General features: G+C 39.6%; 1 protein-coding gene across 28 annotated transcripts in view; it reads left to right on the forward strand.

The window, feature by feature from the left end:
- Positions 1–12611, forward strand: part of Gphn (gephyrin) — a 532330-nt gene that overhangs the window by 475112 nt on the left and 44607 nt on the right. The window lies entirely within an intron of this gene.

Genomic DNA, 12611 nt, shown 5'->3' on the forward strand with positions numbered 1-12611 from the left:
TCAGTTCAGATCTTTAGACTCGCCAAGTGTTTCTTTCAGTTTCCAAAGGTATATCTCATCATTTAAAAAAAAGTCTGTTTTCTGAGCATCCCACTGCCAAGCAACACTGCTACTTAGCCCTTTTTATCAGGTACAAATTCCTGTTCTCTAGAAGTGTCACTGCTTGTAGTAATAATTAAGCATCAACCTAGTAAAGATAAAACAAGATCACTGGAGTGGAGGATACCATGTATCTGTCTCCTGTGTCTCCTTTATCACTGCCTTACCACTGCAGAAAGCTCATTATGCATTGAGCCTTCCTTTAAGATGAGTGCTTTTGAAGAGGCACTGCCCTCAGTTCACAAAATATGTTCTAGTAACATTATTAACCCATCCTACGTGGGAAGTGGCCACAATCCACATCTTGAACATCAATATCATATGGGTAGCTTCTTAAAGTTCTTTTTTCCTGAAATTGTTTGATATGTCTGTAAACTTCATTCCTTTTTAAAATCCTTACTCTTGTGTTCACCTGACTAATTAAAGAAGCCCATCACTGATAACCACTATGTAAGTCACCTAGTATCAGAGACTCACCCCTAGAAAGAAAGTGGAAAAAATACCCAAGTCTTTGAATTTAGACATAATCAGTAATCTTTTAATATAAATGTCAAGCACCTAAAACCAATATTGACATAGACTCAACTTTAAAGAACACACACAGAAACTTCTGAGAAAAGGTAGGATGGATTTGAAAGTTTTAAAACCACAGAGATAAAATAAACAAGAAACAAAACCAGCAGAAAAAGTCTTAGTTCCCACCAAACAATGGTGCTGGGCCTGCCTTCAAGTGCAATTATGAATTCTTTATGACATGTAGAGGTACGGGAGCTTTTTAGTTACTAGTCATATTATTATATTATATTATATTATATTATATTATTATATATCCTCGCCCTAAGCTGCACTGCTCTAACCCATAATTCTGTGCATTCTCACTTCCTTCCTACACTTTCCGTGTTGGTTTGTTTGATACGTTTCACGGGATATATAATGTGCATACATGTGTGTACATACGTGTTATGTAGCACAGGCAGACTTCTAATTACCAAGGGTCTTGGCCACTGCAGCCAGGTTTTGGGTTTTTTGTCTTATTGGTTTTTTGTTTGTTTGTCTGTTTTGGTTTTGGTTTGGTTTGTGGGGAATCTTTCTTTGTTTTCTTATTTCTTTTTCTTTTTTCTTTTTAAGGTACTTAGGTACTTGGTAGACAATATTACTGACATTATCTTACTATAAGTGACAAGACACCTTGGTGTTGGTGTACTAGTAAATATAACATTTTAAAAAACAGGTTTGTGGAAAAGGACTGAATTGTCCTTTTTTAAGAGACTTACAGACTGGACTCGAAAGTGATGAGATCCTGAAGTGGGAGAGCAATTAGAGGAGATAACATCAAGGCCCTCCAGGGACACTTTCATTCCTTCCAGATTCGGAGCGAAGGGAATTTTCAGGGTGGGAGGGTAAATTCCATATCTTGGTAACCTAGCCTGCATGCCAGAAGTCACAAGGCACTGAAAGTAAAGTTATCATTCAAGGGTGTTTCTAGCTGCAAGAGGGAAGGAAACTGCAAGAACATACAGCATGCTTTATCAACCCTGTGCCCCAGAGAGAGCTGAGGGAGTAGGGGAGACTGCGATGGGAGAGGGGAGACAGCTAGAGAGTCTATGATCTAACACTGATGTAAAGTTCTTAATTAATTTGTGATAGACATTTCCTGATGATGTTGTAAGGTTGATTTTAAATTTAACCTCAAAGCATACTTTGAAATTTTAATGAACAACAAACTATAAAGCCAGTGTATTGGGCAATTCAGAAAAATGCACCACTTTCTAGTGTATAGCCTTTTATTTGGTAGCAATACCATATGTAAAACTGAGACCAGGGTTGTTGTTTGAATTCTGCTAATAAAGACGTTTTCAGTCTTAGAGTGCTGTATTAAAGAAGCTTAAAATGAATGGTTTAGAACTCAGAGGTGGAATGTGGGAGGAAAGAATTTACTGCTTTTCTAATGAAAATCTGTACTGGGAATTTAGCAAGGGAAACAAGGTACATCACTGTACAGCTGTTGATTTGTGTAGGTTGCCTCTTCATTCTTTTTGCTATGTATTCCCTTTTCTAATGAGAGCAAATATTGTTATACAGAAGCCTCTGTGAGAAACTCTGCAAGGAAACAAGTAGTCATGGGAGGAGTCTGGGTGAGAAATGGCTCAGGAATGTTTTCAAGCACAGAACCATGCTAAGCTCTGACAGATAAGGGTAGAAAGTAATCCTTGCATTCCTGTCATCTGAAAAGTCCTGAGTGTGGCTTTTAGTTTCTGTATGATTATACTTTGTAGCTCTTGTTATTGTCATTTACTGTGTTTTTTTTCAGTCAATATGAACTAGAAGAGTAAGTGTTATAACTGTTTAAACCAATTTGAGCTGAAGTTCACTGGTCATTTATTTGTTTGTTTAATGTCTGTATGGGAATTCTGCCTGCACGTATGTCTATACAGCATGTGTACCTAGTGCTATAGAGGCCAAAGAGGACATTGGATCCCTAGGGCTGAAGTTATAGGCAGTTTGGAGCTGCCTTGTGGGTGCTAGGAACCAAGCCCACATCTGAAAGAGCAGCCAGTGCCTCTAACTGTGGGGCCGTTTCTGTAGCCTGTAACATTTGCCTATGACTTGTAGACCTTTTGTTTAAAAGAAGAAAGTGAGTTAATACGTCAGTGAGAATTATAAGACGAGGGCTTCAAATACCTGAAAGTTAACTGTATTTTTAAGTGTTCTAAAAACAATAAGTCTAAATTTAAATATATTTTCTTTTCTTTTTTTTTTTTTTTTCGGAGCTGGGGACCGAACCCAGGGCCTTGCGCTTGCTAGGCAAGCACTCTACCACTGAGCTAAATCCCCAACCCCTTAAATATATTTTCTATATTTTGCTCAAACTGTAAGGAACATAATACATTGGAGTTTCTAAGGTTTTGGTTTGTCTTTTTTTCCTTAAAAAAAAACTAATTTTGAAACCCAGCAATGTTAAGGAATTTATCTAACATTATAAAACTAGTTAGTACAGCGGCAGAAATGAAATCTAAATTTCTTAAGGTTAATAATGCACAAACAATTTTTTGCTATAATTTTGAAAATATGAAAATATGTCAGAAGAACTATATAGCAACTCTAAGCTTAGGTGATCAGAACAAATTTTATAAAGTCTAAGAATTTGAAGAATTAGTAGTATCTAGATAGAAAAAAATGATGTGTTATTCCAAATAGGAAACATAGATTAGAACAAAAGGTTAGGGTACAAAGAGTATACATATGTTTGGCACATATTTGGGATTAGAACTGCCCAAAATCAATTGAATTTGAACCTTTAAAAAAAAACAGAAATGCTATAATAAGTCATTATTTTAGAATAATAATTTGACTTCAGTGTATCAGGTAAGCTAACGTCTGAGGGAGTCTGAAATTAAGAGTGCTACAGCTTACTCATTGTTTAGTCAGTCACCAGGAAACATTCACTGTATCTGGACATAAGCTACCTGATCTTAATGAAAACCACACTTATGAATCAGCAGGAGTGGGCTAAGACTTCACCTTTCTAACTGTATAAAGTGAGGATGGTCCAAAGTATGGTTAAGGGGAATGAATGTCTTAATTATAGATAAAAGGGAGGGAGGGAGAGTATATAGCTAGGTTCATCTGGAAGAACCCAGAGCTGGGAGAGAAAGTAGTGGACTGAACATGACTAACAGACCAATCTTGGCCAATGGGGGGTAGGAGGGGGTGAGCAAGAGAAGATGAGAAAGAAAGAACCAAGAGAAGGGGGCAAGAGAAAGGACTGAGAGAGGAAGACAAAAGAGAGGAGAGAGCATAGCTGAAATAATAGAGCTAAAAGAATGAGAAGCTGGGGGATCCCGGCCCGCAGCAGCTCTCTGCTCCCAAACCCCGTGGGAGAGAGACCTCACCGCCTGGTCAGGTGGGCACTCCTGAGGCTGCAGAGCGGAGGAGACCACCAACACTGCCCACCCCTGCCCACATCCCTGGCCCAAGAGGAAACTGTATAAGGCCTCTGGGTTCCCGTAGGGGAGGGCCCAGGAGCGGCAGGACCCCTGCGCCTGAGACACTGCCGGAACCTGAAGGAAACAGACCGGATAAACAGTTCTCTGCACCCAAATCCCGTGGGAAGGAGAGCTAAACCTTCAGAGAGGCAGACACGCCTGGGAAACCAGAAGAGACTGTACTCTGCACACACATCTCGGACGCCAGAGGAAAACACCAAACGCCATCTGGAACCCTAGTGCACGAAAGCTCCCGGAAAGGGAAGCGCATATCTTCCTGGTTGCTGCCGCCTCAGAGAGCTCGTGGGCAGCACCCCGCGAGCAAACTTGAGCCTCGGAACCACAGGTAAGACCAACATTTCTTCTGCAAGTGACCTGCCTGGTGAACTCAAGACACAGGCCCACAGGAACAGCTGAAGACCTGTAGAGAGGAAAAACTACACGCCCGAAAGCAGAACACTCTGTCCCCATAACTGGCTGAAAGAAAACAGGAAAACAGGTCTACAGCACTCCTGACACACAGGCTTATAGGACAGTCTAGCCACGGTCAGAAATAGCAGAACAAAGTAACACTAGAGATAATCTGATGGCGAGAGGCAAGCGCAGGAACCCAAGCAACAGAAACCAAGACTACATGGCAACATCGGAGCCCAATTCTCCCACCAAAATAAACATGGAATATCCAAACACACCAGAAAAGCAAGATCTAGTTTCAAAATCATATTTGATCATGATGCTGGAGGACTTCAAGAAAGACGTGAAGAACTCCCTTAGAGAACAAGTAGAAGCCTACAGAGAGGAATCGCAAAAATGCCTGAAAGAATTCCAGGAAAACATAAATAAACAAGTAGAAACCCATAGAGAGGAGACACAAAAATCCCTGAAAGAATTCCAGGAAAACACAATCAAACAGTTGAAGGAATTAAAAATGGAAATAGAAGTAATCAAGAAAGAACACATGGAAACAACCCTGGATATAGAAAATCAAAAGAAGAGGCAAGGAGCTGTAGATACAAGCTTCACCACCAGAATAAAAGAGATGGAAGAGAGAATCTCGGGAGCAGAAGATTCCATAGAAATCATTGACTCAACTGTCAAAGATAATGTAAAGCAGAAAAAGCTACTGGTCCAAAACATACAGGAAATCCAGGACTCAATGAGAAGATCAAACCTAAGGATAATAGGTATAGAAGAGAGTGAAGACTCCCAACTCAAAGGACCAGTAAATATCTTCAACAAAATCATAGAAGAAAACTTCCCTAACCTAAAAAAAGAGATACCCATAGGCATACAAGAAGCCTACAGAACTCCAAATAGATTGGACCAGAAAAGAAACACCTCCTGTCACATAATTGTCAAAACACCAAACGCACAAAATAAAGAAAGTATTAAAAGCAGTAAGGGAAAAAGGTCAAGTAACATATAAAGGCAGACCTATCAGAATCACACCAGACTTTTCGCCAGAAACTATGAAGGCCAGAAGATCCTAGACAGATGTCATACATACCCTAAGAGAACACAAATGCCAGGCCAGGTTACTGTATCCTGCAAAACTCTCAATTAACATACATGGAGAAACCAAGATATTCCATGACAAAACCAAATTTACACAATATCTTTCCACAAATCCAGTTCTACAAAGGATAATAAAGGGTAAAGCCCAACATAAGGAGGCAAGCTATACCCTAGAAGAAGTAAGAAACTAATTGTCTTGGCAACAAAACAAAGAGAAGAAAAGCACACAAACATAACCTCACATCCAAATATGAATATAACAGGAAGCAATAATCACTATTACTTAATATCTCTCAACATCAATGGCCTCAACTCCCCAATAAAAAGACATAGATTAACAAACTGGATACGCAACGAGGACCCTGCATTCTGCTGCCTACAGGAAACACACCTCAGAGACAAAGACAGACACTACCTCAGAGTGAAAGGCTGGAAAACAACTTTCCAAGCAAATGGTCAGAAGAAGCAAGCTGCAGTAGCCATTCTAATATCAAATAAAATCAATTTTCAATTAAAGGTCATCAAAAAAGATAAGGAAGGACACTTCATATTCATCAAAGGAAAAATCCACCAAGATGAACTCTCAATCCTAAATATCTATGCCCCAAATACAAGGGTACCTACATACGTAAAAGAAACCTTACTAAAGCTCAAAACACACATTGCACCTCACACAATAATAGTGGGAGATTTCAACACCCCACTCTCATCAATGGACAGATCATGGAAACAGAAATTAAACAGAGATGTAGACAGACTAAGAGAAGTCATGAGCCAAATGGACTTAACGGATATTTATAGAACATTCTATCCCAAAGCAAAAGGATATACCTTCTTCTCAGCTCCTCATGGTACTTTCTCCAAAACTGACCATATAGTTGGTCAAAAAACGGGCCTCCACAGGTACAGAAAGATAGAAATAATCCCATGCGTGCTATCAGACCACCACGGCCTAAAACTGGTCTTCAATAACAATAAGGGAAGAATGCCCACATATACGTGGAAATTGAACAATGCTCTACTCAATGATAACCTAGTCAAGGAAGAAATAGAGAAAGAAATTAAAAACTTTTTAGAATTTAATGAAAATGAAGGTACAACATACCCAAACTTATGGGACACAATGAAAGCTGTGCTAGGAGGAAAACTCATAGTGCTGTGTGCCTGCAGAAAGAAACAGGAAAGAGCATATGTCAGCAGCTTGACAGCACACCTAAAAGCTCTAGAACAAAAAGAAGCAAATACACCCAGGAGGAGTAGAAGGCAGGAAATAATCAAACTCAGAGCTGAAATCAACCAAGTAGAAACAAAAAGGACCATAGAAAGAATCAACAGAACCAAAAGTTGGTTCTTTGAGAAAATCAACAAGATAGATAAACCCTTAGCCAGACTAACGAGAGGACACAGAGAGTGTGTCCAAATTAACAAAATCAGAAATGAAAAGGGAGACATAACTACAAATTCAGAGGAAATTCAAGAAATCATCAGATCTTAGTATAAAAGCCTATATTCAACAAAACTTGAAAATCTACAGGAAATGGACAATTTCCTGGACAAATACCAGGTACCCAAGTTAAATCAGGAAGATAAACCAGTTAAACAACCCCATAACTCCTAAGGAAATAGAAGCAGTCATTAAAGGTCTCCCAACCAAAAAGAGCCCAGGTCCAGACGGGTTTAGTGCAGAATTCTGTCAGACCTTCATAGAAGACCTCGTATTAATATTATCCAAACTATTCCACAAAATAGAAACAGATGGATCACTCCCGAATTCCTTCTATGAATCCACAATTACTCTTATACCTAAACCACACAAAGACACAACAAAGAAAGAGAACTTCAGACCAATTTCCCTTATGAATATCGACGCAAAAATACTCAATAAAATTCTGGCAAACCGGATCCAAGAGCACATCAAAACAATCATCCACCATGATCAAGTAGGCTTCATCCCAGGCATGCAGGGATGGTTTAATATACGGAAAACCATCAACGTGATCCATTATATAAACAAACTGAAAGAACAAAACCACATGATCATTTCATTAGATGCTGAGAAAGCATTTGACAAAAATCAACACCCCTTCATGATAAAAGTCCTGGAAAGAATAGGAATTCAAGGCCCATACCTAAACATAGTAAAAGCCATATACAGCAAACCAGTTGCTAACATTAAACTAAATGGAGAGAAACTTGAAGCAATCCCACTAAAATCAGGGACTAGACAAGGCTGCCCACTCTCTCCCTACTTATTCAGTATAGTTCTTGAAGTTCTAGCCAGAGTAATCAGACAACAAAAGGAGGTCAAGGGGATACAGATCGGAAAAGAAGAAGTCAAAATATCACTATTTGCAGATGATATGATAGTTTATTTAAGTGATCCCAAAAGTTCCACCAGAGAACTACTAAAGCTGATAAACAACTTCAGCAAAGTGGCTGGGTATAAAATTAACTCAAATAAATCAGTAGCCTTCCTCTACACAAAAGAGAAAAAAGCCGAGAAAGAAATTAGGGAAACGACACCCTTCATAATAGACCCAAATAATATAAAGTACCTCGGTGTGACTTTAACCAAGCAAGTAAAAGATCTGTACAATAAGAACTTCAAGACACTGAAGAAAGAAATTGAAGAAGACCTCAGAAGATGGAAAGATCTCCCATGCTCATGGATTGGCAGGATTAATATAGTAAAAATGGCCATTTTACCAAAAGCGATCTACAGATTCAATGCAATCCCCATCAAAATACCAATCCAATTCTTCAAAGAGTTAGACAGAACAATTTGCAAATTCATGTGGAATAACAAAAAACCCAGGATAGCTAAAACTATCCTCAACAATAAAAGGACTTCAGGGGGAATCACTACCCCTGAACTCAGGCAGTATTACAGAGCAATAGTGATAAAAACTGCATGGTATTGGTACAGAGACAGACAGATAGACCAATGGAATAGAATTGAAGACCCAGAAATGAACCCACACACCTATGGGCACTTGATTTTTGACAAAGGAGCCAAAACCATCCAATGGAAAAAAGATAGCATTTTCAGCAAATGGTGCTGGTTCAACTGGAGGTCAACATGTAGAAGAATGCAGATTGATCCATGCTTATCACCCTGTACAAAGCTTAAGTCCAAGTGGATCAAGGACCTCCAAACTAATAGAAGAAAAGCTAGGGAAGCATCTGGAACACATGGGCACTGGAAAAAATTTCCTGAACAAAACACCAATGGCTTTTGCTCTAAGATCAAGAATCGACAAATGGGATCTCATAAAACTGCAAAGCTTCTGTAAGGCAAAGGACACTGTGGTTAGGACAAATCGGCAACCAACAGATTTACCAATCCTACAACAGATAGAGGCCTTATATCCAAAATATACAAAGAACTCAAGAAGTTAGACGGCAGGGAGACAAATAACCCTATTAAAAAATGGGGTTCAGAGCTAAACAAAGAATTCACAGCTGAGGAATGCTGAATGGCTGAGAAACACCTAAAGAAATGTTCAGCATCTTTAGTCATAAGGGAAATGCAAATCAAAACAACCCTGAGATTTCACCTCACACCAGTGAGAATGGCTAAGATCAAAAGCTCAGGTGACAGCAGATGCTGGCGAGGATGCAGAGAAAGAGGAACACTCCTCCATTGTTGGTGGGATTGCAGACTGGTACAACCATTCTGGAAATCAGTCTGGAGGTTCCTCAGAAAATTGGATATTGAACTGCCTGAGGATCCAGCTATACCTCTCTTGGGCATATACCCAAAAGATGCCTCAACATACAAAAGAGACACGTGCTCCACTATGTTCATCGCAGCCTTATTTATAATAGCCAGAAGCTGGAAAGAACCCAGATGCCCTTCAACAGAGGAATGGATACAGAAAATGTGGTACATCTACACAATGGAATATTACTCAGCTATCAAAAACAATGACTTTATGAAATTCGTAGGCAAATGGTTGGAACTGGAAAATATCATCCTGAGTGAGCTAACCCAAACACAGAAAGACATACATGGTATGCACTCACTGATAAGTGGCTATTAGCCCAAATGCTTGAATTACCCTAGATGCCTAGAACAAATGAAACTCAAGACGGATGATCAAAATGTGAATGCTTCACTCCTTCTCTAAAAGGGGAACAAAAATACCCTTGGCAGGGAAGAGAGACGCAAAGATTAAAACAGAGACTGAAGGAACACCCATTCAGAGCCTGCCCCACATGTGGCCCATACATATACAGCCACCCAATTAGACAAGATGGATGAAGCAAAGAAGTGCAGACCAACAGGAGCCGGATGTAGATCGCTCCTGAGAGACACAGCCAGAATACAGCAAATACAGAGGCGAATGCCAGCAGCAAACCACAGAACTGAGAATAGGACCCCCGTTGAAGGAATCAGAGAAAGAACTGGAAGAGCTGAAGGGGCTCGAGACCCCATATGTAGAAGAATGCCAAGCAACCAGAGCTTCAAGGGACTAAGCCACTACCTAAAGACTATTCATGGACTGACCCTGGACTCTGACCTCAAGGTAGCATTGAATATCCTAGTAAGATCACCAGTGGAAGGGGAAGCCCTGGGTCCTGCTAAGACTGAACCCCCAGTGAACTAGTCTGTTGGGGGGAGGGCGGCAATGGGGGGAGGGTTGGAAGGGGAACACCCATGAGGAAGGGGAGGGGGGAGGGTGATGTTTGCCCAGACACCAAGAATTATTATTAAGTATTAAATAAATTAAAAAAAAAAGAATGAGAAGCTGGCAGTGGGCCTGGAGAAGTTTAGGGTAAGGGAGGAGGTGAGAAGAACTAGATACTTGGAGGCCGGCATGTGCTTTGATATGCTTATAGGCACCACTGCTAACCATTTGTCCCTTCTGACAGTGAGGAGGAACTGGATCCTTCGGTAGAGGGGAATGAGCACCAAAATTTGGGGGAGGAGAGATCCTTTTGGACCTAACACTAACAAATTTGTATGTTTACCCCAAGCTGCTGGTCCCTGGGTTACAGAAAGTAGCAACAATGTAGTAAATTCAGTGCATCCAACTGTAAGTTTTAAGTAAATTGTTATTAAAATGCACTGAGGAGTTACAGCCTAATAATAAAAATAACTTCCAAACATTTCAGATATTAAAAAGAAATCAAGAGAAATGGTAAAGGCTGTCACATGTACCACTGTTATTGTGTTGATTCATCTTCACTTAAACAATACTTTATTAAAATAGTATGTTTAGCCAGGCAATGGCTTTTAATCTTTAATACCAGAATTTAGGAACTAGACGCGGGCTTATCTTAGAGTTTGAGGCCAGCCTGGTTTCCAGGACAGCAAGGACTTCACAGAAAAGACTTCACAAAGTTTGTTGCAAAAAACCAAAAAGTAAGTAATAAAGCAGCTGTTAGGCCTCTTTAGCACAGTTTTATGTCCTGCCATTTGTGATCTATGCTTCCTTGGCTTTTGAAGCCTTTCTTCCTGTGTCCGTTCTCCTAAGGCAAGTTTTCCTATGGCTTTCCCTTCCTACAGCTTTTGTCCTCATTCAGTAACATCATTGGCTCCAAAATCCTGTCTTCCCTTCCTTGAATATGAAAGTAGTCACGCTTAAAAATAAACAGATGAGAACCATCTGGTTCACTAACCAATCAGCCTGTGTGTCCTACTAGACAGCATGAGTTACGAGTGCCATCCATGCCAGAAAATACAGAGTTGTGGCCAACACTTAGTTAAAATAACTTTTATGTTTTCTTTATTGTTTCCTCATAAAATTACTATCATGTATAACCTAAACATAGTAGGTAAAGAATTTGTTATATTGAGTCAGTGTATGTATATTCACAACAAAAATAGTAATCTTCTTGATTAATCGGACAAAGTATGTGTTGATAGTCACTATGTCCATAGCAATTGGTGAGGGCACATCTCTTAGACCAGACAATCCAGCCATCTTTTCCTAGACTGTCTTCATTTTCCATGCAACCTTAATTAAATTAAATTACATTCAAAGCTGCAGAATTGGCTCAGTTGTTAAGAGTACTCATTCTGAGGGCCCAGATTTGGTTCCTAGCACTCACATGGAGACTTAGGACAGTCTATAACTCCAATCCCAGGGGATCCAAAGCTCTCTCCTGACATACATACACACAAGCAAAACACTCACACATGAAATAAAGTCACTTTTAATTTAAAAAATAAAGTTCGGTATTAATTGGGTTCATTTCATTCCAAAAACTGTTTTTAACTCTTATACTGTTTGTACCTCAGCTTAAGACACAACTCAGTAGCATAGCTTCTCAAGCACTGACTTGGACCTTGTAACATTTCAAGACTTGAATTCCTTCCTGTAATTAAGTAAAATGTTTCCCCTTCTGGAAAAGAAGGCTTCTTAGAAGCCAGCCCCACTCAAATCCTGCTGAGTTACTTGGCTTTGTCTTAGACTGTATTTAGATTCAGCCTTGCAGCTGCCAAATTGTAAAGCTGCCTCTTCACATTAAAGCACGAAGTGGAAGATTAACAAATACTGAGATAGCAAATTGGGTTCTTATAAAACTGGCACATTTCACAAAAATGATCAAGATAGACTTAATAGTACATTGATTACTCGGGCAAAGCCCAGGGCCTTACAGCTTCCAATCTGTGAGCCAAACAGGCTTAACTTCCTAGTGCTCTTTTTTTTTTTTTTCTCGGAGCTGGGGACCGAACCCAGGGCCTTGCGCTTCCTAGGCAAGCACTCTACCACTGAGCTAAATCCCCAACCCCCTTCCTAGTGCTCTTAAAGTGGGACTTTTCTAATCAACTGGGAGAGTTTAGAGTTCAGTTTAATTGGTTATTTATAAACTGCCTACTTCTTATGAAGTGAACTCTCTTCTGCTCAAAATATAGTATTAAATTTTGGTCACCAGATTTTTTTTATCATTTATTAAAAAACTCTTCATTTTTCTCATTAACAAAGAATTCTTCATACTTTAATAAACATGCATTTAATTAAAAGATAGTCTTCTCATTTTTAATGGAGACTTCTCTAGTGG

The sequence above is a fragment of the Rattus norvegicus genome, chromosome 6 (genome assembly GCF_021556685.1).
Source record: "Rattus norvegicus strain SHRSP/BbbUtx chromosome 6, alternate assembly SHRSP_T2T, whole genome shotgun sequence".
Lineage (NCBI taxonomy): Eukaryota > Metazoa > Chordata > Mammalia > Rodentia > Muridae > Rattus > Rattus norvegicus.